Below are 18,044 nucleotides of genomic sequence, written 5' to 3'. Positions count from 1 at the left end.
CTAGAATATAAAGTAAATAAGTGTTTACGTTTGGTTTTGTTTTAATCTTGATTATTTCTTCTTTGCTTTGTTTTGAGGAACAATCTTATAACAAATTCATATGTTCGGAATGTGGTGAAGTAAGAAATTTTTCCAGCCACTCCTCCTTGTACCTCTGTAGTTCATGGATTATAGTACCTGTTCCAAAATCTTTCAACATTTACAGAGTGTTTAGTTGTTCGCACACTCACTGCTTTATGCATTGTGAACATTCCAGCTTGAGCAGATGCTCCTCTCATTTTCAACTATGTAGTTTATGTATAACTGAGACTTGGATTCCTCTACCTTAATTAGTGATTTGTGTCTCTTCATATGAAATTCTGATGAGTTGAAAAATTTGCCGCTGTAATCTGTATACCAGCAACTACTAAATAAATGAACTCTTAAACTTCACTGCTCTATTTTCTTCTTTCACTTTTCTCGCTGTGTAATGAGAACAGTTCCTTCTATGCAATCAAAGCGATACACATGAAATGTGTAATATTTTGTTCCAAACAGCCTTTTAAACTGTATTATTAAAGCCAACAAAATGAACTATTGAATCTCTTCCTATGGCATTAGAAAGAAACTTGCATGGTAGGAAGGGCTTTGCAGCAGCAAAATTTAGCAAGTTCCCCTTGTGTCCAGAGCAAGTTTTGCCTTGTTGGAGGTCTGGCCAGGCTTGTACATGGAAGTACACTTCTGGCATCAGTCCTGAGGACTAGCCACGCTTACCATCAGGCAAGTAAAGGCCTGAGTACAAGATGAAGACCTAAGTATGGTTGTGTAAGGACACACAATAAATTAATGTTTAATTCCTCCCGCTAGTAATTATTTTTCATCATCTTATAAGTTATCTGGGATCATGACTGTACCAAGAAGTAGGAATAATTCTAAAATAGCACAAGATACTTTAGAATTTTTGAATAGAAAACTATTCCTGGAGCTGAAAATTTGAGAGACTGATCTCTGCTGATATAGGTAATCTGAAGAAAAGCCAACTTTTTTTGCTTCTAGCAAGTATTATTGAACTTAGCTTGTGTTTGTTTTAAGGATTTGAAAATTTTTGTGTTCCTCCTAAGGTACTCATTAGAAAATTTTTGATAGTGAACAATATACATCATCGTCATCATCAGTTCTTACAACCAAGCAAGTAGTTTTTTCATCTGAACACTTTTATTCTTTCTTTGGATCTTTGTATTTACTTTCTTTTACTCTTCCTTTGGATAATAAACTTTTGTGTTTATCACAAACTCCAACCAGAGATTGGTGCACATATTACTTACACATCTTTCACACAAAATAAAAAATCAAGACCGTAGTCTTAACTTCCTAATTAACGTAGTTTGGTCTTGCTTAAAATAACAGTCTGAATTCTGAGAAGAGATTTGTTGGAGTTTTTTGTTTGTTTTTGGTTTTTTGTTTTTTTTCTTTTTTGTGCAGAGATTAGTGTATGGCTGAATTCTTCCAGGCATTAGATTGATAAATTCAACTTCATAGTGTTTCTGATGAAGTAGAACTATCTGGCATTCTAGTTTATGTATCCACAGACTTTTGCTAAACAAATGACACACCTGCTTCCACAGCTTCAGTAGTGAATTTTGAGGAACTATTTAAGGAAAAAGAAATAAAAGTTTTTTAATTTCAGCTCTCAAGTCAGATGTCCCCAAGTTTGCAATTTATGTACAACTGAGAACTATAGAATTTAAGCACTTTGGTATATGTAAATTAATTCATTAAATTCTGTGGTCTAAGTTGCTTATATGTACTAAACAACTGTAAGGTTGTGATGTTACTACCCTAAAACCAGATCTTTTGATGTAATGCACATGATTTGGGGAAGCTTTGCAAAATTAATATGTGCTGCTCTGTATAACAAATAATCTGTTTCAAGTTCTGTGTAAAATGAGAAAAAAAAAAAAAAAAGCATGTAAATAAATCAAAATGAGTTGATGGCTCAGATTTACTTGCATTATAACACTTTGGTAACCCTGAATGCTACTAATAAGCAGCCATCTTTCTTTGGAAACAGTGAATATCACAGTAGAAATAAGATAATTGAATCCAAACCACAGAAAGGAAGGAAAACTAAAGCATTCCCATTAGCCATACTCTCTAGTTCTCTATTTTAGAAAGGTTTATCAGCACTCTCAGAGTTTTTTTGTTTTGAAAGTGTTTTTCTCTAACAAGAGAGAAATAGACTCATCAGGTGTTCATAAAGTTAAAAGTTACAGAAATCAATGCAGGTTAAGCCTGAATAATCTTGTTGCAATTAAGCCAAAGTATGAATGGTAATTTCTATCTCATTGTTGTGATGACAAAATGATTGGATCAAGCCAATAACCATCTCAGGGCCACTTATCATAGTCAGTATAATTCAATCAATCAATCAATCAATAATCATCCTGTTTACCAGTGGTTTATGGTGCAAACATAATGGTTGAAATTGACTGGCACAGTAAGCAAACAGTTCTGTTGAATTACTGATGTATGTTTTTAGGTCAATGGATACTAGCGAGCAGGTTGTGTTCAAAATTTGTCAGGGATAAACAGTCAACAATTCAGGATCTGAGTAACTAAAACTCTCCACTTCCAGAGCTTAAATAAAAACAGATTAAAATGTTTTAAGCAGCCTCAGTGGCTGAACTGTGGAGACCATAGTGAATCTCATCTTAAAAGTTGTTTATGCTTAGAGGTTCTTAGCTATAATTTTGTCAGCTCGTTACCAACTTCACACAGTATTGTTATTTTGGTTTTCACAGTTTGCTTTTGCTTCAAATATAGGGAGGGATGCAAGGAAGATCAGCCTGTTTTCTACTCTTTGCTGAGTGTTTAGGTGTAAGTAGTACATGGCTTGAAGAAAAGTAGTTGTGGGGAATTAACTAGTGGCAAAATGTTGCTGATGTTTTTACAAAAACATTCACTGAAAATTTTGGCTAAATTTTCAGAAGTTTCAATCACATTAAGGAAAGGGAAAGCTAAATGTACTTGAGCAACGTGGCCAGAGATCTTAGTAGTTCTAGATTACACAGACTTGTAAAGATGAGATATTTTTTAGGGTTTTCTATTATTTCTATCTATTTAGGGTTTTTAATATTTCTATTAGCATCCATCCAGGACATAGCAGGAGTTGTTTGAAGGACTCTCTTTGAATAGAATGAACTTAGAATATGATAACTTCAGAACTTTAGTTCCTTTAGTTCCTGGGGATACCAGCTACATTTGTAGCCTGAAGCAGCAAAAAGGTTTTGCTTACTTTGAGGTAATTTTGTGGCAATCAACTGTATTAGGGATGACCCAAACTACAACAAACATGATCTGATGTAGAAATAGTCTTTAACTACTTGCTACTTGTTTTTATTCTACTTATCTACTTAGTTTTTGATTGTGCAATATATACTTGCATAATGGTGTTTGTTCCAACTGGTTCCCAGATAGATGTGTGTTATTACTTAGGGACAATTTAGATGTTTGCTGTTGATTTTCCAGGGCTGTTCAGATGTGACACCAGTGGACTAATGGCACAACTCACATCCTGAGTCCAATAGATTGTGGCATACTGAGTTCTTTTTTAGGGATATGTCATAGTTGTGTAGGATGTGAAAAAATGTTTCTTCACTTCTGCCATAATATCAGCAATGTCTTGCACAGTGGCTTTAGTATGTTGACAGCTCTGTGAGTCCTGAGTGTCTCCATTTGGTTATTGGGTTGAATTTTTATCTCTGAGAAGGCTTTTTTCTTTTTTTTTTTTTTTTACTTTTTTTAAGTAGCATGAAAATTACGCAGTTTTGGACTCTACTGGCTACTGCCATGGAAACACAAAAGTATCTTTGGCATAAGACTGTTGAAATACCAGTATTATTATTTTTTGTATCCTTTGTTGAGCTTTGAGAGAATATTTTCATGATGAATTGGACCTTGGCCTTTTTGTACACTGGTTGCAGTTGGGCTTTCCACATTTTAATTGTATGGGTAGTTATGTTGATTCTTCTCTCTTTGTAGAGAGGCATTAGATCAGTGTTTTATAAACTACTGTGAGGCAGGTCATCAGTGAGCTGATTCTGAATGGCACTAGTTTCTATGCTGATGTACACTTGTATCTAAGTTTCTGTTTGGAGGAAGATGAAAAAATTGAATAGGTTTTCTTAATTGTGGTATTTCAGACTGTGTTTAGAGGAAGATAGAAATTTTCCTATTTGCATTCCTGCAGAAGAAGAAGAAATATGAATTTCTATAGCTCTGAAAGCTCTTTGCTACCACCTTTTCCTCTAAACATCATCAGAGATGCTTTTGAAAGAGAGCAGGATTGTTTTCCAACCATCCCAACACACAGTTGCACAGTCCTGCCATTTGGAATCCCAGGGACTGTGTTGCCGCCTTCCTTCATTGCAAAGATAAGGCTGAAATAATGTTTGCCATGAAGCTGTTGCTTAGTCATTAAAGTAAAATCAATCAGCACTGGATCTCACATCTTGTTCCAAGGGGAGCAGTGGAACAAATACCCTAGAGCTTATATGCCACTTGGGTAACTATGTGCCCTCAAATTAAATTAGTAAAAAAGCAGTAAAAGAGAATAAGTTCTTTTGACTATCCTAGCAATAGGGTGGGTCTGCAGATGCATCACACATGCAGATGAGTTATGCTATTAAATGTTAAGGTTGCTGGATATGAATGCTCTGGGTATTTACATGACTGCTGAGGCAAGTAGTTAAGGTGGTGATATTGTTTCCATGAGCACTTGGACTCTTGAGTAGAAGAATATGACACTCTGATGTAGACAAGGCCACAGTTATTGTTACCTATGCTGTGACAAAGCTTAGACCACTGCAAGGTGTGATGCCTTAAGTCCACACCTTGAGACTACACAAAACCCAAAAAAAGAGTAGTAGTCTTTTGTGGTCTTCTCCCTCAGAAGCTCCAAACAGAAGGATGTAGTGCATTGGAAACTGCTCTGGCTTCTGAAAAGCTTCAGCTGGAAAATCAGAGTAGTAGCAATACCAACAACTTATTAAACAAAGCTGTTCAGAAAATGACTGCTCTGTCATCTGGGAAAGCAAACTGACGTTTAGGCCTTTCACTGCAAAGCATGCTATGTTTTCTGTTTTGTCAGAACAGCATTTCCAGTCAAAGCCTGTTTTGACAGACAAATCCTGAGTTACCATATTGGTAAAACACCTGATTACCCAAGGAGGGGGATGGTATGGGGGAAAACTCTGGCAAATCTGCCATTCATATCTTGTCCCATCTAAAAAAATATGCCAGGTATACCAGATTTGTTCTAAAAGAAGTTATATGAATATTCAGACTTTAAATTTTATTTCATTGGTTCTGTAATGCCTCCTATCTGCCCTGATTCTTCAGTTTCATGCATTTAAACGTGACTAAGGGGAGTAACAGTTGTTTTGTGACAACCAACTACCTGACAGCAATTAATGTAATTTCAGTCAGTGCATTGGGGTTGAAGTCAAGCTTCAAGTGTGGCTGGACTTCAAGTCTGTCCCTGTATCCCCAGTAGATTTCACTGAACTTATTTTTTCTTAATCCTTTCTGTTAGTATAATAGGAAGATACTTCTAATTCATTTCAATTCTGTAAAGGGAAAATAAAATATGACCCGTTTGTTCTGGGACTGCAATTTTGGAATCTGCTAATGACTACAATCAACTTTTGTACAGGTTTTGGTAAACAAAATCAAAGATTTTGAATCCATTTCACTAATTTCTGTAAATTGCAGAAGTTACATAAATCTTTTAAGGCTGAGTTTTTCATTTTAACACATGAAGCTGCAGAATTTGCTCCTCATTCTGGGTTCATCACTTCAACCAGCAAACAAGACTGTGAGACCAGTCAATAAATCCATTAGAAGTAATCCCGGAAGTAGTACACATATGAATCAAAAATATATCTTCCTTCGTGTTCATGTCCGCTTTGAATACAAGGAAATAGACCTGTGGATTCATTAAACTGCAGTGGCCTATTAGAAATAAATGCTGTTTCATTTAAAGGTTTTAATTGAATGGAAGCTTTGAAAAAAACCAACCCTGCCCCCTCCCCCCATCCCCGAGGCAAAACAAGCATCAAGCTATTATTTGCCTCATAAAGAATCAGAATTGGTTTAAAATATAACTAAAATTATTTTGTAGATGGAAATTTTACTGAGTGCTTATTCAAATGAGTCATGTTTGACATCCAAATAGGTTTCAATACATGGCATTGGTCTTCTAGCTTGCATTCTTAGGGGGCCTGCACTATCAAATGTAAGCAAACCTGGCAAACTTCAGCTATGGAAGTACAGCAACCTGTGAAGTTTAATATCAGGAGCTGTGTAGGTTAGAAAGTTACAGTCATCTTTCTAGGGAAGCAGAGATGTATGGGGTCCTTGGTTTAGCAAACTGAGAAAAGAGTATGTTTTAAGACATTAGCTTCATTTAACTAGGCTTTATTTTTGGCAGCCAAACATAAGCTTTGTAAGGGCTTGTGTTTTCACATAGTGACAAAGAAGTGATGACAGTGGAAAGTCACCTGTGCTAGAGGGGGTAGAATGTGCACACGTCTGTGCTAATTTTGAGATTGTCTGCTGCTGTTGTAGCAGTAATGAAACTCTGCCCTAATTAATATGAGATCTGGGTAATTTATTTTGTGACTTCTTCAAGTGACCTTCTGTTGCACTATGTTAGCTTTGCATTTTGCTTTGTTTTTAGTAGTTGTAACTATAATTGCTTTTTTCAAAAAAAAAAAAAAAGGAAGAAAAAAACAAAACAAAATCCTCAAAAACCACAAAAATGGAGCAGTTCTTTAGGGCTCTATATCATCATCAAGGAGAGGAGAAAATAATTAACTAGATATTTTATGGTGAGCAAGTAAAGTGAAATTGTCACACATGATCCTTCTTCCCAGGCAAATGACACACTTTTTTTTTTCTGGCCCTCTGGTAGAGGTTTTTTGGGCTGATATTTTGGTTATGCCTGAAACTATTTTACTGCTCTGTCAGGTTAGGCCAAATGCCAAGCTTCCATCAAAACAGGTGAACTTTGTTAAAATTTTGGCTAGAAAACAGTCTGAAGGCTGGAGAATTTTTTTTAGAATCCTGGGCATAAAAAAGCAGATCTGCAGCTTGAACACTTTTCTGTCATTTGGACATTTCAATTCTTGAGTTCCGACTCACTTTGATTTAGATAAAAAGCCTTTAATCCTAACCTGCATTGGTTACCAAGCTGATGTGAGTAACCCTGAAAATGTTTTTCCCTTTTTTTTTAGAAACCTTTATTATGGGCTTTATCCTAAAAGAGTATTTTACAATGAGAACATTATTTTCTGCTTAGTTCTGTCTGGAAAGCTTTTTTCAAAATACATTGACGTAGATAACAGGTGACTGATGTTTATTACAAATGCCAGGACATTTTCAGAGATGGTTTGATGATGTGGAGCAATGGTAGTTGTAGGCAGATAAAGCAAAAAAGAATTGCTTCAATGTCTTAGAACCATTTTTCTGTTAAACAAAAACATAAACTTTAACCCCCTTGAGGTTGGTTTTATGCATTTTCCCACATCCACATGCTGATTTTAGATGCCAGTTGATTATTTTAATACCTGTGGTACATGTTCACTATTGTTACCTGTGTGTTGTGACTGGATGCTAGATGTGTTTGCTTTATGCAGTGTGTGTTTTTCTGTTGAAAGGTCTCCAACTTGTTTCTTCAAGGCTGTATAAGACAGGTGTCAAGTAGGATGGGATGTAATCCAACTTCTGGAATGCTGTGGGTGAGTGTTACAAAGGCAGAGGGGCTGTTGCCATTCAGGTGTGTCGTTCAGAGGAGGTTTAACCATTATCACCCATTTGTGTGGAATCCTGATTTTAAGGTAGTCATTTTAATTTATTTGGAGAGAAACAGTTGTTTAGCACCTTTTCCTGTTCTTCCTGCTAGGAAATAATTTCCTGCTAAGTTCAGTTTTGAAAAAGTTCCACTTTAAGAATGACATTTCAAAGGATTTCCATATTGGCTGGATTCAGATGACTCACAACCTTTCTCAGACAAGTTTCTTTACAATCATCTGTTACATCATTGATTATTCATTGTGGTCATTTAACATTGAATTTGAATGTTCTTCTAGGATATTTTGATTCTGCTGAAGTTCCAGGAAAAACAAAATATGTTTTTCAACCAGTGAATAGGTGGTCATGGACCTACTCTAGACCCTTGGGATTAGGTTCACCTAATTGAATGAAAATTCTTGCCATAGAGACACCAAAACTTGGGTAACTTGTAGGTTCATATTTTGACTGACATGCAATTAGTTAAAAATATTTATTTCTAGAAAGTAATTCATGACACCCTGAAATGGATCCACTAGCTGTGAAGGGAGCCGAGGAGGACTGCATCAGATGCAGAAGTCCTAAGGACTCCGGTCATGGAGTCTGCTCTAGAAGTAGTCTTTTTCCACTTCCTGAAATGCTGCTCAGCAGGTCTGAGGAGAGCTGAGACCCACAATATTACTGTAGATCCCAAAACAAAGCTATATTCCTCTTGACAGCCTCCCCGTTTCCCGTGCCTGGACAGAGAGCAGGCTGCCTGGTGGAGCTGGGAGCCTGAACCTTTGGGAGCCTTCCCTTGCACTGCAGTGGCAGCAGAGCTGAGGAGAAAACAGGATTCTTCTCTCACAGAGAAGCCAGATTTCTTAAGAACAAGGAGTATTTTAGGGTGCAATAAACGTATTTTGAAATCTAAAATTTCCTACCATTTATCTGGGGTTGTCTTCCTTCCATTTCTATCCTCCAAAATATTCTGATTATCTTAATTGTAGCTCTTGTCACTAAAATTTATTGTCTTTTACCGTGTCTGGAGTATAGACAGTTCTGTGATATAAACCAGAAGCATTTAGCAATGTTTGGTTATTTAGGAGATTTTGAGAACTTCAAAATTTTTGATTTTTGCTGTTGTCCCAACAATATGTAAAGTAATTTGCATAAAAATTTCTAATTTACTCAGCTTTAAATTTAGGATGCCCAGAAATATTGTGGGTGGCCCATGCTTGGCACTGTTCAAGGCCAGGTTGGATGGGGTTTGGAGCAACCTGGTGTTGTAGAAAGTGTCCCCTGCCTATGGCAGTGGGATTGCAACTACATGATCTTTAAATTCCTTTCTAATTCAAGCAATTCTGTGATTCTATGAAATGTCTCAGGACTTTTAGAAAAGTCTTAGAGCTATTTATGGTTTGCAAAAACTGGCTTTGAAAGAATTGCAACTTTTCAGAGGAGGCAATTCCCCTGAGAAATTATGTATTCTGAGCAACACATATCCAGTAGTTAACATGAATTAACCAAAACATAATTTTAGGAGCAAATTGTTTGATTTGAAATTGTTTGGAAACTGTTGACAAGAGTTTCTTTTTATTTTTTTCCCCCTTCCAGTTGCATTCATCAGTAGATGACATTTTGTTACTCGAATAGGAGGTTTCTAATAAATGATGTCTATTTGCACTGACATCTTTTTATTTTATTAAGAGTGGCAAGCCTTTTCTCCTTCACTTCCCCCCACTTTAAATTCCTCTTTTTTAAAATCCTTCCATTTCCCTCAACAGTGGGATTAATGCTGCTTTGCAGAAACAAACACAAGGAATGTTTAACTTGGGGCCTCTGACATGCTTGTAAATAGTGCTTTCTGTCTACCCAGTTATTAATTGTGTCTTTTCCAGGCCTATTAAGTCCTTCTGTGTAGCCTGGCAGGGACATCTACCTACTGGACTAGGAAGCAGAAAACCACATTTGTACTGCTCCATTGGACAAACTGTTCATTCTCTTGGTTCTTTTGTTTTGTTGTCTGTAAAATGAGGGTGATTCTAATTCCTTGTGCTTAGGCATGGCCTGGAAATCTGCTGGCAGGAAAGTCTTTTTACTGTGACTTTACGTATGAGGCCAGTGCTTATCGTCCTCCAGGAGCATGTCCCTGTGCTCTGGACCAGCCCAGTCCCCTCCAAGGTGGAGCCTGTCCTCACTCCTCTCCTGAGTGAGCCCTCTGTGCTTTGCCCACAGTGTTATCCTCACCATCTTCATGCTGCTGGAGTTCAAGTAACATAGTTACTAGAGTCCACAGAATACTGTAATCAATAGGGTACATCCAAAATCTTGTAGAAAACACAGGTTTTTTAACCTAAATATCATGGAAGAAGCTTGACTTTGAACTTGAACAATAATTTCAATTAATAACTCTATGGCCTTTAAAATATATATTTCAAAATATTCAAGGCTAACCATGTTCTGAAATTAAAGAATGCTAAACAGAAACGCAGAGGCAACTTTTGATGCAGTTTTAGGCGGAAATTAAAAACTAGCTTTGGTTTTCTTTGCATTAGAGCTGGACATCTGGAGATGTCAGGAGGCAGCCAGGCAAATTCTATGGAAGACACTTATCCTCTCTCAAGACACAACACTTTCCCAGTGAGAGGGTATAGGTCCTACTCTTATGAGAATCTGAATCTGGCAGTAATACTCTGCCTCCTTGGTGTCTCTGTTTCCAAATTGGGCATATACCTATTAAAAGTTCTTTAGATTTCAGTTCCTTTCATATACATCTGAACTAGACTGGAACCAGAAGCCTCAGAATCAATCCCATTGACTCATCTGGAAAAGATTTATGTGCCTCTGGTTTAGCTAGATTATTTGGTATTTGTTTCAAAGTACTTTTCTTTGCAATGTAGAACTCAAAATAATGAAATAGTCTTCACAGATTTTAACCATGTTTCTCCTTGTAGGGAAAAGATGTGAACCTGGGAACAGTCCGGAGTAAAGCTTCTGTTTTCAGATAGATATTTCTCAATTTTGAATGTTTTCCTCAGTTTTGAAGCAGGTCTTTTTTTCATGTTGTCAATCTGTTGAACTTTATAGTTTTAATGTTTTTATATTGAACAAATAATTTCATTTGTAAGGAAACAAAGGACTTAAAGTCTGAGTGTATGGTGATTTTTTTTTTTTGTTTTGTTTTGGTGTGACCAGTTGTGTTTTTCTGCAAAATACACAGAGAAAGATATGGTAGGTGGGTTTTGTGGCAGCGCAAAGCTGACAAGTGCACGAGTCAGAGTCCTGGGAGCTTTTACTTTCTCTCTCCCCTTTTCTTCCTCTTCCTTCTCTGGTAAATCCACACTTTGCATACAGGTACAAACATCAAATGTCACCCACTTGATGAGGCTGCTGCCACAGATTTTTAGTGAAGAACTTAAGACATAATGAAGGCTAATCCTCACTTTGTGCAGAGAAAGGACTTGGGCTTGTGTGTCAAATCTGAGGGGTTATCTTGGACACTTCTGCTGTATTTGAGTTGAGAAACAGAGAACTTTTTCAAAGGTCCCTGAAAAACAAACAAGAATTCTGCTACAAACTGAGATTCATTGAAAAGGAAGTAGATTAATTTCAGATCTTTTTCTAAATTAGTAATGTCCTGTTTGTTTGTTCTTCCTGACTGCCCATGGGAACTAGAGAAGCTTGAATTTATGTCCTGATAAAAAGTAGAAGTGCTAGGTGTTTCAGCTATGCTATGTTCCTCTTGAAGTGTGTATAAATCTGCACTGGAGATGTGTTAGGATATGAAGGCACATGATATTTCACCTGCTGTATTACAGGTGAAGCACCAGCAACACTTCTGCTATGGTACAGAGGATCAGTCCTTGGACTGCTCATTGGACAGCCTGAGTAAGGGCATGTGAGGGTTAAAAAATGAAGGAAGGACAGGCAGCTCAGGCCCAGCACTGGGGAGCTAAAGAAATCTAAAACATTGAGTTGAGAGCTGTCTTTAGGACATTATCTCAGAGTAAAATTCATGGCCTTGTTGCGACTGGTCCGTGCTCTGGGCTGCTGGCAGAGCTGTCACTGCAGCACCACCAGGCACAGGCAGAAGTTGCTGTGGAAATCCCAGGGACAAATTTCCTACTTTTCAATATCTGTAATTTTTCAGCTTCTAATAGCATTTAAGTTGTCGGTATAATAAATGTGCCGGAAACATAAGAGATTTAAAGAGGGTTTAATATTAATACTCAGAAAATGCTGTAATTTTTTTCTCTAGAAGCATACCTGTTGGCTCTCCTGAGTGCTAGTGAAGGACAACTCAGTCTTGACTGGCTCTCAGAACACATTGTTACAGTAGCATGTGGATCTGGAGAATGAAATTGCTTTTGATTTCTGTTTAAAACATGCTATTTAAACTTGTATGTTCTATAAGGTGGTTTTCAGGACAAGCTTCAAATTGAAGGGTGGAGTGGAAGTCCTGGTGTGAGAAAAATCCTCAGCTGATAGTTGAGGTTGCTAAGCAAGCTAGTTTAAATTTAGTTGTGCCCATATGGTGGCATGTTTGTAGTATAGCTAGGTTTCCTAACACAACCTAGGAGTGAATGAGCAGCTGTCTGGAGCTGGCCATAATTCTAGTCCAACCTGAATAGTCTGACAGGGCTGGAGTTGAGTCCTGGAGGGAAAGACTTGTCCAAAGTGCAGAGAGCATTGGTGTCTCCACAGTGTGAAAGGTCTGAAGAGTACATGATAGATGTTTTGGGTGCATAAGTAAGCGTTCTCAGGGGTATTTAATTCAGTGGCCTGTCCCTCAGAATAAGCTATCTGTTTCTCACTACTCCATCTTGAAAGAGTTAAAGAACACTACATCAGGGGAGATGTTCATATATTGTTAGATGAATGTCACCTGTTACTTTATTGAGAGATGCCAAAAAAGGAGGTTTGGAATTTGCCTCGTTTAGTATCTTCACACATAATTGGACATCTGTAAGAAATTAAGAGATAATGCCAGACTTGCAAGGAATGATGATGCTTTTAACTCTTTTAGCCAAGCAGACAGTGAAGAAAGAAGCCACAGTTATGGATGTGGTGGCTCAGGATCTTTGAAGACTATATTTGTGTTTGGCGTTTTTTGTCAGTTTTGTACTACGCATCTTGACAGAGAATACACATTTGAAACTTCCATGGTTCTTCAGTTTGACTCACTACTCTGAAAAATGCCCTTGATAGCTGGATGGTCGAAGTTCCTGGTGGGTTTGGGTCTTTGTGCTGGTACACTTCTGTGATACAACCTGAAATTACAGACTGCACTGCATTTCCTGGTAGCTACAAGGTGGAGTTTGTGTCTTCTGTTAAGTTCACAGCCTGAAGAGAATCTATTTCTTTACATTTTTAAAGAAGGACATATGTGACATATGTAGAAGGCAAATTTTTTTTCATTTGTTTAAGCTTACAAATCTGTTTTGTTATTGAAGTTAAGATTTGATTGGACAGCAGGGTAGAGGGTTATCTTATTCCTCCTGAATAGTCTATTATTGTGCATGCACAGCTGGAAAACAATACCTGAAGTAGAATACAGCTGGGAAACAATAAGTGAATGAGAGGACAGTAGGTAGGGAGTGAAATAGTGGAAGGAAGGCTTGCAATCTGAACACGTTAAGAAAGTATGTGTGCTAGATTCATAGCCAGCTCTCCATGATGAGAGCACTGCACTGGAGGCAAAGCAGGATGTAAAAAAAGCCAGATCACTAAATCACTGCAAAATTTCACTAGATAGGATGGGAGATTCTTTATAAAGCTCTTATTTTTAATTTCATTTTCAGGTTATATATTTAAAAGCTATATGTTCTGGTCTGTGTTGTAATAAAATTTAGATTTAGAGACTGAAAGACCTATCAGTGTTTTTGAGGTATTTTTGGGCATCATCAAAACATGGAACAACTTTGAGCTCCTCCAAAACCTAGCAGGTATTTTTAATCTTGTGATATGTTATAGAATACTTTCATTTTCTGTAGGTGGCAGTGAGTGGCTGGGTAGTCTCTCCTCAGTGTGTCACCACTACAATATCAAAAGATTCAGAACTGGAGGATTTACTCCTTATTAGTGAATAATCAAGTTGATCTGAACTGATTCTGCACATTTTCTCATAGATGCTATGAGTATACTTCTGATTATTAGCTAAATATCTGGACTAAACAGTGTTTCCAAAACAGGGTAATCTAAGTGGGATAAGCAGATTGATTTTGTTTGGGGTTCTTTGATTTGTGGTTTTTTTTTCCGTTCGGGAGCATTCGGTAAAATAAATGGAATTTGCCAGTTGTAGCCATGTCTTTTTGTTCTTGCTAGAGTCGATCTTGAAAAAAGAGAAGTTCTAGAGAAGCAAAGTTGTTTGTGCTGAAGTCCCTCAAAGAGGTTTGAGCTGTGACTGCTTGTCAGTTTCCTGTGATTGTCCTGTATCATTAGTGTCAAATTCTGCTGATTTCCTTAAAGCCCAGATCCTGGGGTCATGTAACTTCATAATAGTTTGTTTTCTTACTGTGTATTCCAAGTTTTCTTGGGTAGCAGAGATGAGGAGAAGACAAAAAAGCCTTGAAGGTGTGGCCCAAGTTAACCTCAAACTCAAAAAATAAGCAGAGAATAGTTTCAGTGAAGAGGCATACCAATGATAGAAGAAATTATTCTCTTATTCAGAATTTGAAAAGATTCAGACTCTGTTCTTCAAGTGCAGGGGATTATTTTCTTGTCTCAGTTTGAAAATCAGTTTTTCAAGCTGCTACTCTTAGGATTTCTGAATGGTGTTTAATACCACAGATTACAAAGCCTTGCAATCTGCAGGCTGAATGGACTTTTCTCTTTCTCACAGGGAGATTTTGGAAAAAAATTATCTCGGGAAATGAGAGCAGCAGTGCATTGCTTTTCTTTCTGTCTCTCCATCTCACAAAGAAAACATGCAAGTGCTTGTGCAAATAGTAGAATAAAATATAGGAAATAGTCTGCTATTTTTTGCCTGGTTAAAGAGCATTCCCAGGCAACAATTAGTTACACTGCAAAAAAAAAGAAAGAACTTCATCTTTAATATGACTTGCTATTTCTGGTACAAATAGTTCTTACTAATCCGCTTCTGGTAACTCATCACATTTCTTGAGTATGTAATTTCTTAAAACATAAATAAATTTTAAAAGCAGAACACATTCTATTATACTTTTTTTTGTAATGCTTCCTCCTTTTAACTTCTGTTGCTCTTAGTGGTTTTGGAGTTTATAAGGGAAAACAGCAACCCTTTGTGAAAGAGGAATGTAGTACTATTTAAATTGTTAAAAATTTGCTAACGACACTGTATGTGTAATGATATTAAAAATTCTTTTGTAGCTCTTCTATAAGAATTAATGCCAGTGCATTCATGCTTTCCTAGACAAATAAATATTTTTCAAGTAAATAAGTTATTATATTCATACTGACAGCACAAATGTCCCCTTGTCTGATGGAACCTCTGTAATCTTGCTTTATACAGAAACAATAATGTTCTTAACTAATAAAAAATATGGAAATATATTTATTTCTTTCTCACGATAGGATTATCCATTTCTCAATCAATATTCCTTTGGATTCCTGTATCTCCAGTAATATTGCTTCTTCATGAAGAGGACTGAAATGCAATTTGTACTTAACAGATCTCATTTTGCTGCAATTTCTTAGAAAACAAATTTTGTCTTTGTAAAGAAATCTGTTCAGCCAGTGTTGGGGAATGACATCGTTTGACAATGAGGGTTTATGTTAAAGCATAAAGATTAAATAATAATTTATAAATATATAAAGTGTTCTACTAAGTAAAATTCTTACTTTTCTACTTTTTTAAAGGCTGTAAGTCAGTTTAGTGATCCAAATTTTTTCCACAGTAAATATTTTCCTGTCTGATATAAAGAAGAAATCTTTTTGTTTTGTACATTATTGAATACTAAATTAAGATGTAACTGTTTTATCAACACCTTTATTTTCTTTTAAATTAGTTTTTAAAATTTTAAACAGATTTATTTATCTTTGGTTACTACGTAATACTTTTATTTGGTTAATCAGGAGTTTACATTTGAGCACTAAATCATTAGTACTAATGAAAAAGAATAATTCCTGTTTCTTTTGCCTTTCTGATTTATGTATTTAAACCTGCACAAATCTCAACTCATTCTACTCAGCTCAGCAAACTGTCATGTGGAAATTATGACTTTTGATTATTGAAATTTTATAAAATGTAGTAATGCATCTGTGGTGTCAGTAAAAAAATGAGACTGCTGCATTAGGAGATATTTGAAATCTGCTGCACCTGAAATCAGGAAAGCTTTTAAGTTCTTCAGCTGTCGAAGAAAATTGAATCTTTGCTCTGCAGTGTGTCTCTGACACATCTTATGAGAAAAAATCTTACAGGGGTGGCTGAGGGAGCAGGGAGCAGCAGTTTGTTCAGACTGGAAGAAAGGAGGCTCCGGGGGCTCCTTATCTCTCCACAAGTGCCTGAAAGGAGTGTGATGCCAGGTGGGGGTCAGCCACTTCTCCCAGGTAATGAGTGGCAGGACAAGAGGAAATGGTCTCAAGTTGTACCGGGGAAGGTTTAGGTTAGATAGTAGAAAAAAATTTCTTCACTGGAAGGGTGAAAGCATTGAAGCAGGCTGCCCCAAGAGTCATCATCCCTGGAAGTACATAAAAGTATAAAAGTATATAAAAGACGTATCGACTTGTCAGTAAGGAACATGGTGGTGGACGTAGCAGTGCTGGGTTGACAGTAGGACTTAACATCTTAAAGGTCTTTCCAAATGAAATGAGTCTATGATTCTATATTTTACAATTTCTAATTTTTACTTCCAACTAGGAAAAAAAATCTTCTTTGTCCCAGTTCATTGGCAGTGCATCTTCTGTTTTTCTCCAATTTTAAGACTAGTTGATAAACTAAAATTTCTTGCATGTTATGTGAATGGATTATTTCAATATTTTGAGCCATTGGCAAGAACAGTTAAAGACCCCTGCCACTTGATGTTATTGAAGCTTCCTGAAATGGAATGTCGAGTAGAATTCAATACTTTGCATTAAAATTATCCTGTTATCCTCTCTCCATTAACAATTACACTGATGGCTTTGAATACTGGTAAAATAGACTGTTTGGGCACTTTGAAAATTATTTCTAAGTCAGTTGGTGAAAGTTCATTGCTTAGTAATGCAGCATGCAAGGAGATAAGTAGTAAAGCTTGTGAAAATAAATGCAATATTTAAACATTGACTTCTAAAACCAGAAATTATTTAGGAAGTATCAAATTCATTCTTTGGTGAGTTAGGTGCTATATGAAATAAATTCAGTTACACATGTAAAGGTCATCTATACCCATCCTATTGCACTTTCAACATTCAGTGTCATCTTTAGAGAAATCTCATTCTTAAATCCCATTTACTTACTGATTCCAGGGGCAGTGCATTAGTCAAATTTTATACATAGGTTAAATGGTAATAGAAGCTGTCATGTTATTGTGCTTTGATATTATTTGAGTGTGAGCGAAATTATATTTAGTGTTTGGCAAAGGCTTTTCATGGAAAGGCAAAGTAGAGATTATTGCAAATTGAAGACACAAAGTACCTATTTCTGGAGTCTATTACTTGATGCTTTTTTCTTTTCAAGAGAAACATTAAGCAGTATTTTTTATTGTTAATGTTTTGCTGTTGCAATTTAGAATCAAGAATGTACCAGGTAGAGCTAAGATGGCCAGGTACAGGAACAGCTCCAAAACATGGTACTAGAATGTTATTTTATCTACATTAATAAGGTTCAGTAAGGCATATTGGGTATTTTTTAGGTTTATGTAAAATGAAAAAAACGAATAAAAACTGTAATGGCAAGATTTCTCTAACATGGAATTTAGACTGTAGAAATTTTAATGTTTCAGAGTAAATTGAGAAAGTGAATATAGTTGCTGAGATGGGGCTTTTTCATTAGTGGAAGATCATGTTTTTTAGTTAAATATATTAAGCTGTGACTGGTGCTTTCTAAGTAAGCTTGGCAGTAGAGACCAGCTTCTTCTCAGTATTCCTGTGTATAACATAAACTGATAACATTTAGCTATTAAGGAATTTGAGATCTTTGAATTTTAGTGTGTTTTAGTGAATTAGTTTAGTTTTGACTTTTAGTGAATTTTAGTAGAAGAAATATAGGTCAAAAGTGGAAGGCAGTTTTTAGGCCGGAATTTTCAAAAAAATCCTTGTGTTGCAAGATCAAAACC

General features: G+C 36.4%; 1 protein-coding gene across 7 annotated transcripts in view; it reads left to right on the top strand.

Annotated features, from left to right (window-relative positions):
* FGF14 (fibroblast growth factor 14) overlaps positions 1 to 18,044 on the top strand; it is a 382,414-nt gene that overhangs the window by 264,342 nt on the left and 100,028 nt on the right. The gene's annotated exons all lie outside the window — the stretch shown is intronic.

The sequence above is a fragment of the Melospiza melodia genome, chromosome 2 (assembly GCF_035770615.1).
Source record: "Melospiza melodia melodia isolate bMelMel2 chromosome 2, bMelMel2.pri, whole genome shotgun sequence".
NCBI classification, from domain to species: domain Eukaryota; kingdom Metazoa; phylum Chordata; class Aves; order Passeriformes; family Passerellidae; genus Melospiza; species Melospiza melodia.
The sequence above is the reverse complement of the archived record's forward strand: the minus strand, read 5'-3'. Positions and strand labels throughout refer to the sequence as shown.